Source organism: Fundulus heteroclitus, unplaced genomic scaffold, assembly GCF_011125445.2.
Source record: "Fundulus heteroclitus isolate FHET01 unplaced genomic scaffold, MU-UCD_Fhet_4.1 scaffold_44, whole genome shotgun sequence".
Classification (NCBI taxonomy): domain Eukaryota; kingdom Metazoa; phylum Chordata; class Actinopteri; order Cyprinodontiformes; family Fundulidae; genus Fundulus; species Fundulus heteroclitus.
In genome coordinates this window covers 3,003,585-3,014,280 of record NW_023396857.1, presented here as the reverse complement: position 1 = coordinate 3,014,280, position 10,696 = coordinate 3,003,585, and the positions used below count along the sequence as shown (strand labels likewise).

Genomic DNA, 10,696 nt, shown 5'->3' with positions numbered 1-10,696 from the left:
TAATGAACCGCTTCAAACTGAACTGAAATCTGCACTCAGACCAGCCAAAGGACTCCTGTGGCTGAATATCCTGGTATGAGAGTTGAGAGAGAGCCAGATTTAGTTTTCTTTAATAACTACAGTAATTTAGTTAATTAAATTACATTAGACAATGTGAGTTGTATGCTGATTATGAGTGTATGTAAACTTTTGACCAGGACATTTGCTCTGTGCCAATCAGAAGTTAGAGCTGTGTAGTTGGTAGCACCGTTGCCTTAAAGCAAGAAAGTCCTGGGTTCAAACCCTGGGTTTGACTTGCGTCTTCCTGCGTCCATGTTCTCCCTGTGCATGTGTGGGTTCTCTCTGGGTACTCCGGCTTCCTCCCACAGTCCAAAAACATGACTGTTAGGTTAATTGGTTGTTAGGTGTGAGTGTGATGAATTCTCTAATCATCCATTCTGATCTGTGACATCGCCAAAGAATCCCAGCAGCTTTCAGGTCTCCTTAAGCTCCTTCTCCCCTCCTGCAACACAACCTGCAGGCGGAGTGTGTGTGTGTGTGTGTGTGTGTGTGTGTGTGTGTGTGTGTGGGGGGGGCACCATTAACGGTGGCAACAAAGGTAACCAGGCTGGTTGGTCTGACACAACTTCCTGCAACCAGGAGATAGGAAGTAATATTCACAGCGAGTTTTATAGATTTGCATTCAAATAATACATTTTATTTATAATGTACTTGTCACCTTTGTGTGTGACTGCTTCAGTTCCTGCAGTTTGCATTACGGCAGCATACAGTTAATATAGATCTGAATATGCACACCACACTTTTTAGATTTGTGGTGATAAAAATGTGGCAACAATGCTTTTGTTTCCACGTCAGTGATGTGATGTGTATTCTTTAGCCCTGAGTCTGTTTTCATTGTGAAGCCTTTCTTTGTGCGATGGGTCTGTTAGGCTGCAGATTTCTGCACATCTTCCCTGGAGCTGGAAATCTCCCTCCTCTCAGATAGATGTACAGATGGATGGATAGAATGGGTGTGTCTTTTTCCTCCGCCGCCCTCACTCGTCCTTCTGCGCCTTCAGCCGCCTCCATCCGGCGGGAAGAACGCGCAGGATTCCGGGGCTGAATTTCAAACTTTGATTGTCTGTGGGGGAAAAAGCTCAATGGGAAGAAGGTCGGATTTTCTGCATGAATGATGGGAATGTGGTCGGGAATGTGACGCCTCGGCGCTTGGAGCAGGATTCTCCCGGTCTGTGACGGCGCGCAGCGGGTCTGCGAGCCTCCACCAAGCCGAGACTAGATTTCTGTCGGCGCCGCCAAAGTTGGGCTTCTGCTGCAGCGGGCTTCATCTGCCTCAGTGGCGCATTTTATTGCAATCTAAACCACGTTGCGGATTAACGGTATCAGTGTGTGAGTAGTTAAATCCGTGGCGCACAGAACCGGAGCGAGCTGGACACCGCCCGAACCGGTTCTGCTGCCATTCCGGAGGTGGATTTCAACGTTTTCCGTCCCTGAGGAGCAGAGGGACGCAGTCAGCCCCGGTTCTGCGCCCGCCTTAACCAGGAGGTTTGGAATCTGCGCTGGGCTTCCTGTCAGGAGGAGTAGCTGCGGTTCTGCGGGGAGCAGAGCTTTAGGATACCTGGCTAAAAGAAGCGGTTCTGGCTCAAGGACACCCTCTCTGCTGCCAGCTCCTTATTGACGTCTGTTTGGCTTTAGGCTCGGATTTCTGCGGCACTTGACATGAACCTTTTCGGGATTAGAGTTGTTTAGCCCCCGGGCTCTACTTTTTTTTTTTTTTTTTTTTTGCCTCATCTGGCTGTGGATTTGTCCCTGGGGACTCTTACCGAGGAGGCGGCGTTCACAGGGATGGAGCGGGCTCTAGCGAAGTGGCGCTAATTGGGAAGAACAGGACGCTCATCGGAATTCCCCAACCTTTCCACGCATTCCTTACTCCGTGCATTTCTGGGGAGAGGAATGCCTTTCTTTGCGTTGCATGGTCAGAACACCTACAGCCGATAGCCGGGTTCCCTTTTATTCGTCCACGTCTGTTCCAGCTTTTTGTGAAACGCACACAGATATCCTCTCTCTGGTTGGGGAGAGGGGACCGGCAGCTGGGAGAAGCTGCTGAGCGTTAAAACCTCGCGGGGCTCCTCGCTGTGATTTAACACCCATTAGTTCAAGAAGAAGAAAAAGGAGAAGAAGAGGAAGAAGAAGAAGAAGAAGAAGAAGAGGGGAGGCTAGAAGAGGAGAGGAGCTGAAGATCAACAACGGTAAGGCTGTTTGATCGGCTGTAATAACACACACGCACGCGCGCGCGCGCGCGTGTGTGTGTGTGTGTGTGTGTGTGTGTGTGTGTGTGTGTGTGTGTGTGTGTGTGTGTGTGTGTGTGTGGAGGATGCCCTGTGGGACCCAAGGCCTGGCAGTGGTGCCATCAGGAGTTTTATTCTTAGTTCCCAGGAAATGAATCATTGCTGTAATCTGATTAGGCTGTGTCAGAACCTCCCATGTGTGACTGTGCTTTCCTGCGCCTCTCCTGCAGAGGCTAAACATTCATGGGGCTATAACACTTCTCTGCACTTTTTCTGCCTTCTGATTGGTTGAGCAAAGTGAAGGTGGTGGTGGTGGAAGTGTAGTGGTCATGAGGGGGAATGTGTCCGTGCACAGTGCATGTGCGCACGCACGTATACACGTCCTTTGGTGCACGCGTGTCAGAGCGCAGCAACAGAACCAATTTCAGGCAGGGAGCTTTCTCTCTGCATCTGTCTCACTCTCTGTTTCTCTGGCTGCCTCATCATGCCTGAGCTGACTGGCGTTACAGCTGCATCTATAATGCAGGAGGCCAGAAGATGAGAACAGTGGAGCAGAGGAGAGGGGGAGTGGTGAAGCCTCCACAGAGGAGAAGGAGAGATGGAAGAACTTAATGAAGGATGCAGAACAGGAGAGCAAAAAAGCTTCCAGCAGAAATGAAAAAGTATTGTTGAGAAATAGAGACGCCATGGAGGACGAGAATACAACACATACAACTCGAATGACTTAAACCCAAACATAAATTCTGCACATGCAGCCTAAGTCCAACACCGTGTGGCTTCATCTGGAAGCCCAATATTTAATATAATGTAATAATTACATGGTTTCCTTATACTGTACAGCTTGTGAACAGAATTTTAAGGAAAGCTGAATCAGATTCTAAATTTGGACAGGAGGGAAATCAGCCCAGTGGCCATGGATACCGTTTAATAGCAGCAGCCTGTAAAGGTCCAAGGACTGTACAGACAAAAAGGTGCTGCTCCACAATGAGAGGGCTTCAATTTCACTGAAAGACCTGAAAGAGATGCTGCCTCTGGTTTTCAGGGAGGCTCAGGCTGGCAGAGTGTGGAGAAACTGACTTGAGAGCTGGATTCTGGTGTCACTTCAGCACCACGGACAGCTCATTCATGGAGTAGTGAACAGACACATCAGCACCACGGACAGCTCTCCACACGTCCATCCTGAAGCTCGTGTTTTACCCAGCAGGTCTTCATGGAAACCATGTGAGATGCAGCTGTGCCAGAAACACGAATGAAGCTTCTCAAAGTGTTGGAAGATGGATGCAGCTAAATCCAGGAGGATCCTGGAGGAGAACCTGTTAGAGACTGCAGGAAACCTGAGATTGTGGTGGAGGTTCTCCTTCCAGCAGGAGAACCAGCCTAACCTATAGCCAGAGGTATTATGGGATGGATTAGACCAGAGCAGATTCAGGGGTTAGAACGGCCTAGTCAAAGTACAGACCTGAATTAACCAAGGCTTTGACTTAAAACATTCTGTCCACAAATGTTCTCCTTTCAGTCTGACTGAGCTGGAGGTGTTTTGCAAAGAGGAATGAAGTTTCATCTGTAGACGTTCAGACCTGCTGGAGACAAACTTCTGAAGACCTGCAGCAGATGTATGCTGCATTTTACATATTTTTATTTTTGAAATTTTTGTAAAATCATAAATAATTTCTTTCATCACATAAATTCCTTGTGTTGGTCTGAGATAAAATCCTAATACAGTACATTTTATGTCAAGCTTATGCAAAGTTGCGTTTTTTAGACAGAAGTTATCCTAAAACTTTATTTTTACAAAGTATTTTCATCTTTAAGGTTATTTGGACCCTCATTCCTTCTGTTTGTAGGTTTTAAATTATCCCAAAACAAGAATCAGATCAAACCAGGAGGCATATATTCCCCACAATGGCCCTTTGGAATGGCTTCCCTGCAGACAGCAGTATGGCTGGGAGTTTGTACATTTTTCTAAATTAACTAAGAATCCATCTGTTGACTTGGCTTTCGGGTTTCAGTGCTTGATTCCTTAAATCCACCTCAGCTCTGAATTTATTTTAGGGTCCTGGTTATTTTTGTGGGCTTGTGTGTGTTTACTCTCCTATCTGGTATGAGGAGAGCTTTTCCTTCCCTGGAGCTCGGCTCGGCTTGTTTTATGTTCTTTCTGCACAAGTTCAGGTGTGTGTGGGTGTTTGGGTTGAGTTGCCTCCCTTCTGGATCTGTTCTGGCTGTTGGCTGGATGCTGCGGCTGTGTAGCAGCTGTGTTTTCCTCTACCGATGTGTACGTGTGTGTTTCTGTTCATTCTGGAGTCCGTCAACTTAGATAGTTATAAAACAACCTAAAAAGTTGGGTTGATACTGGTTGAGACCAATAGATTAGATAAATAATCATGAAAAGTAGAAAAGTAAATTATTTACTTGTCTGGAGAGATATCTCATGTCCTGACTTTATACACAGTCCCATTTACATGATAATTTTCTGAAATTTGGACATATGTTTGTATGACTAAGTTGCTTGAAAGTATGGACATATATGCTATCATCTAGAAGAGAAAATGCATTAAGCAAGGACATTATTTATGGCCTAAATTCAGGACAACCTGCAGTTGAAACTCCTCAGCTATTGTGTGATATTTTTATTTATAATTATGTGTATTAAACATTGCTTTAGGAAATAAGTTCCATGAATGGAGCAGACGGTTGAAGTAATGCCTGCTTGGTTGTGAAAACATCAAACAGAAATTCTCAGCAGGAATTCATCCAACATATTTCCGCCTTTCTTCTTCTTCTTCCATGGATACAGGAATCAATGTTTCCTTATTGGAGAAAGATTGTCTTGCCAGCACACGCTGTGGGTTGATTTCTGCTCAGCACCAACAGGAGGTGCAGCTTTAACATCACTAAAGACACCTGAAGAAAAGCCCACTGATAAAACTGCATCTGTGTGGCCTTTCCTCAGCCGTGTCAGGATGGGTTTCTCCTCTGAGACCTGAACTCACTGCTGGTTACTCCGGCAGGTATATGACCTTCATACACAAAGCTTCGGGGAAAAATCAACAAACCCACATTTTTATAAAACCTTTGAAGAATTTAAGGAAGTCTCAAGGTTTGGATTTCTACATACATGTTCTTGAAATCCTTGTGACTATTTTGTTCTAGTTAATGTTGGAATGTGTTAAACCTACAAAACGCTGGTGTGGAGCATGAATTCAGGGTAAGATGATGGGATACTTGATTCATGTTGAAAGAACCTGCAGAGTTCTGGCTGAGCACATAAAGGTTAATCTGCAGGAGAGCATTAATCAGAGAAGCAGGAGGACCATGGTGGCTCTGGAGGAGCTGCAGAGACCCACAGCTCAGGTGGGACAGTCTGTCCACAGGTTAACTGTTAATGAAGGACTCCACAAGGCCGGCCTCAATGGAAGAGTGAGAAGAAGAAAGCCGGAAGAAGTCCAGTTTGTCACTGTAGGAGACACAGCAAATATGGAGAAAGGAGACCAGAACAGAAACTTTTCCCCTGCATGTAAACACCATGTGTGCTGAAAAACTAAGACTGCACACGACTCTAAACACACCATCCCTGCTGTGAAACAGGGTGGTGGCAGCACCATGCTGTGGGAAGCTTTGGCTCTATAGTCAGCACATCACACTTTAGAGTGTCTTGTGTTAATTTGAGTTAAATAGATTTAATTAGACTTGTGTTATACGTTTTTTTTGTTGTTGTTTTTTACCAATTCTTTAGCATATATGTCAGACATTAGATCAACCCAGGGATGGAATATGTGACAAAGGAAAGGTTGACTACTGTCCCTGAAAGGAAGTTTATGGAAATAATATCCATACTTCTTGCTGTCATCAAAATGCATTTAAATGCAGATCTTTTCTTTAAATGTTGAGTTTTCCCCATAAAGTGGGGGGACGGCAGCCATTTTCTTTTTGATAGTCATGTGACCTGGTTGCAAGCCCTGAATATCCCAAGTAAAACGCAGAGCTGAAACATGTTGAATTGTGACAGTACTACGTTTCACTGTGTGTTTTTCAGTGAGACTGGCTTGATTATGTACGTTTTCATCTGAAGTGATTCTGGGATAGATTATTAGAGATAAGTGGGTGCATGTGTGCAGGGAAAGAAGGTTAAAAACTGTTGAGCTGGAAGTCTGTAATTGATTTCTCATCTGTTCATAGATTTAAAGCACAAAATTGTAAAATGTCAGATCTTTCACCATTTAGCATGTGGCTTTTGCAGCTTTTTTACCAGCACTTTCATTTTTAATCCAGGCCACTTTAGTATTCTGAAGCTGCACCTCAGGAGCGTGAACTGTTAGAAATAACAACGAGTGACTGGCTGATAACCAAGAGGCTGTCAGAAATGTTCTCATTTATATTGTAGTTGAAATTCTGCATCCTGCCTCTAAGAAGAATTAATCTGCTGTTTAATCTCCCAGCATGGAGTTATACCCCCAATCCCTCCATCTACAGTACTCGACCATCTGTGTCCTCATCCATCTGTCCATCCAACCAGCTTGCCTTGCCTGACCTCACTAAGTTGTTTTTCTTCCTCATTTTCTTGCCCTCCCCCCCTCCCGTTTTCATTCTTAGTGCGCTGCAGGTGCAGGGTTCAACCTCAAGCACTACATTTAAGTAAATGCTATGACAGCTTCCCTCTACGACTCCCTGGAGCTCCTCCTTATCTGCAAATCTCATGTCCTTTCAACTCTCACTGGCTTTAGAACCACATGTGGCGCTTAGGGCTTTTTATCCGTTCTGAGGTGTTGCACCGACTCAGGAGCAGAGATAGGAACTTGAAGCACAACCATTTAGAAACACGTCTCTTGATGAACTGAGCTGTTCATGTTTGGACCGTCCCAGCTCCAATGTTTAGGCCTCAGCGGTATCAGACAGAGCAGAGCTTGAAGCAGGTCTGGTGGGGATGTTGGGGCAGATGATGGTGGAGAGTTTGCAGGCCTTTATTTTTATGCTTTAGGGGTCTTACTGAGACTCTTTCATGGATTGTTGTAACTTGTCAGGGCTCAGATATGTTCTTGTTTTGACATGTTACCCTCAGTGCTTTGCATTTTGAGCTGAGTGAAGTGTTCCTAGGAAATGAGACAGGCATGCCTTCTTTCTTCCAACATCAACTGTTCCTGGAGTTCGATTTGCAGACGGTAATGTCTCTCAGTTCAGGGGCCACTTCCTTCAAAGGCCTCGTCCGTCGGCCTATTACGTTACAGCGCTGAGACCAAGGCTGTCCCAATTCATGACTTCTGTAAAGGTATACTAGGCAACCGGGGTTGATTTTCCAGCGAGGCTCCCCCCAGAGGGCGAAAGTGAAAGTGCACTGTCATAAAGATGCTCAGCTGTTCTGGTTTCTCCATCAATCCAGGCGCGGTTGTTTTGAGCTTAGCAGACAGGCGAACGCAACGAAAAGTGGAAAAAACGGCAGTACAAACAATGACTAACACAGTGAATATCAGGGTATCCCACAGCGCTATCCAGTTTTATTATTATTATTATTATTATTATTATTATTATTATTTATTTATTTATTTATTTATTTTTAATGTTGGCGAGACGCTACCGCCACCGCCTCGGTAGCGTCTCACCAACATAAAAAATAAATAAATAAATAATAATAATAATAATAATAATAATAATAAAACTCGATATGCTTGCATGTTTATTTGAGGTTAACACGCGGTTCTTTGTTGTTGCTTTTGCGCGTGCATATAGTGAATGGCAGGGCAAAAACACATGGAGTTCTCGCCGTAAAGCGAGACTTCTGTGTGTGCGGGCCGTGAGCTCTTGCAATTGCGGTAGCTTGATGGGTTAGTTTGGATCCTTTGACGTCAGGTTCTGTGAAGTTATTATAGGCACCAGTTTCATTACCTGTAGTAGAAAGATCATTTTACCAGGAGCTTGTTGCAAAGTAAGTACATTCTCAGAGTGATGGAAGTTAGCAGCCAGACAGAGGTAGAAATCCGCTCCATCAGCTGACTTTAGTCTGTGGGGATAACCTTCAACGCTGCTACGCATCTGTCCACAGATCAAGACGTTTACTGTTTTCCTGAAGCAGACCAACGAGTCGCGGCTGACCTGATAGATTGATGCTATGGGCACAGGATCAACGCGCCTACCACAGAAAAGAAACGTTTGGTCGAACTTCAGCGACAACCCTCTGTTGTGAAATGATGGACTTTGAGTTGTTTTAGAATAAAATCAGCAAAAGCAGATGTTGGCAGTGTGTCTGAGGAGCTGTTAGCTTCAAGCATTTACACATCAGTGGCATCCTCCTGCTCCAGGTCAGAGACCCACATACGGACGGAGCCTTTGGTTTAGACGCCCTGAAATAATAAACGTATTGAATGCTGTGTGTTCTGAAAATGAACAGTACTACAGTAATTCAGGTGTTTCCATTACTCCTGTCAGGACAAAGGCAGGCTGCAGTCTGGTATTCAAAGAGAAATCCCAGATGGAAAACAAAGCTTCACAGTAATGTTGGATTCAGACCCAGTGTTGGATTTGCCTCCTCTGTTCTTCACCCAGTGCTGTAATTTCCACAAAGTCTCACTCTCAGCTCACAAATACGGCGATAATGCGCTAATTAATTCTCCTAGTTGTGATTTGTCTCAAGTTTATTTTTTCACCTTCTTTCCTTCAAAGATTTTGCAGTTTGGCCCAAAAAACCGACGGAGCCGATTCCTGCGTAAAGGTTTAGAGCTGAGTGGAGCTGCTGGGTCCGTTGGAACCGCTCGGGCCGGGCCAAATATCAACCCTCTCAGACTGTCAGAAAGAAAAAACAGTGAACCTGCCGCCACAACCTGAATTACACCACGGATTTCTGAGTGTTTTGCTGAAATCGACTGAAATGAGTCAACCGGCTGTCGGCTGCTGCATTAAGATGATTGTTTAAAATACCAGCGGCAGCTCTCTGCTTAGATTCAATGAAAGCTGCTTTACAATGATGGATGTAAATGATCAGTTATGCTGGAGTCAGATTTCTATTTACTGTGATTTACTGAAAGCGCTGTGAGAAACTAACAATGCAAAGCAAACACAAGCAGCTGTGAGCCAAACGCTGTTCGCACATCACAGCTTTCATTCCCCACAACTTCCTGGTTCTGCCTCTGAGCAGAAATACAGAAATGGTTCTGCAGCTGTGGAACAGCAGCAGCAGAGGAAAGTTTCTAATCTGCAGCTTTTCCTCCAAGAGGCAAAACTTTCTGAAACCACCTCCAACACCATGAATCTCATCCACGGCATTCTAGCAACGTCAGTGGCACCAAGAAGGGAGCAATCACCGGCCTAAAGACGTCTGAGGACATGCCGAGAGTTTGTTAGCTGCAGACATTCGTTATTTTATTCTGCTTTCCTTTTTGGTCCTTAATGGTCTTCAGTTTATGGAGATGATAGGAGGCATAACATTTATTTATATGGACACCTTTTCTCTGAGCAACACATCTCAGTAAAACTCCTGAAGCTCCAGTGGCTCTTGGTTTTTTTGTGCTGATCTGGACCGTTCTTACAGAACCCTCTGGAGATGACCCTGACCACAGCATCAGGTGTGTAGCAAGGTGACGCTGAATCGTAATTAATCTTTGTTCAGCAGTGACGTGACCTGATGTAAAAGTTTTGGTACCGTGGGCTGGTACAATGTAGAACAGATTCCTGGGTCAATGTGAGCTTCTGTGCTTTCTGTGTCTCTGCTCTGTCTTCTCTACCATAGAAAGTACTCCTGGGTCAATGTGAGCTTCTGAGCTTTCTGTGTCTCTGCTCTGTCTTCTCTACCATAGAAAGTACTCCTGGGTCAATGTGAGCTTCTGTGCTTTCTGTGTCTCTGCTCTGTCTTCTCTACCATAGAAAGTACTCCTGGGTCAATGTGAGCTTCTGTGCTTTCTGTGTCTCTGCTCTGTCTTCTCTAACATATAAAGTACTCCTGGGTCAATGTGAGCTTCTGAGCTTTCTGTGTCTCTGCTCTGTCTTCTCTAACATAGAAAGTACTCCTGGGTCAATGTGAGCTTCTGTGCTTTCTGTGTCTCTGCTCTGTCTTCTCTAACATAGAAAGTACTCCTGGGTCAATGTGAGCTTCTGAGCTTTCTGTGTCTCTGCTCTGTCTTCTCTAACATAGAAAGTACTCCTGGGTCAATGTGAGCTTCTGAGCTTTCTGTGTCTCTGCTCTGTCTTCTCTAACATAGAAGTACTCCTGGGTCAATGTGAGCTTCTGTGCTTTCTGTATCTCTGCTCTGTCTTCTCTACCATAGAAAGTACTCCTGGGTCAATGTGAGCTTCTGAGCTTTCTGTGTCTCTGCTCTGTCTTCTCTAACATAGAAAGTACTCCTGGGTCAATGTGAGCTTCTGAGCTTTCTGTGTCTCTGCTCTGTCTTCTCTAACATAGAAAGTACTCCTGGGTCAATGTGAGTCTG

General features: G+C 44.9%; 1 protein-coding gene across 12 annotated transcripts in view; it reads left to right on the top strand.

Moving 5' to 3' along the window:
- The first annotated feature begins 903 nt into the window (after positions 1–903).
- The window catches only part of si:cabz01090165.1 (LRR and FN3 domain-containing protein), a 286,173-nt gene continuing 276,380 nt past the window's right edge, over positions 904–10,696 (top strand). For all 12 annotated transcript variants that reach the window (XM_036131571.1, XM_036131567.1, XM_036131572.1 and 9 more), the window contains exon 1: positions 904–2,246. The gene's annotated coding sequence lies outside the window, so the exon portion shown is untranslated. The remainder of the gene's footprint in view (positions 2,247–10,696) is intronic.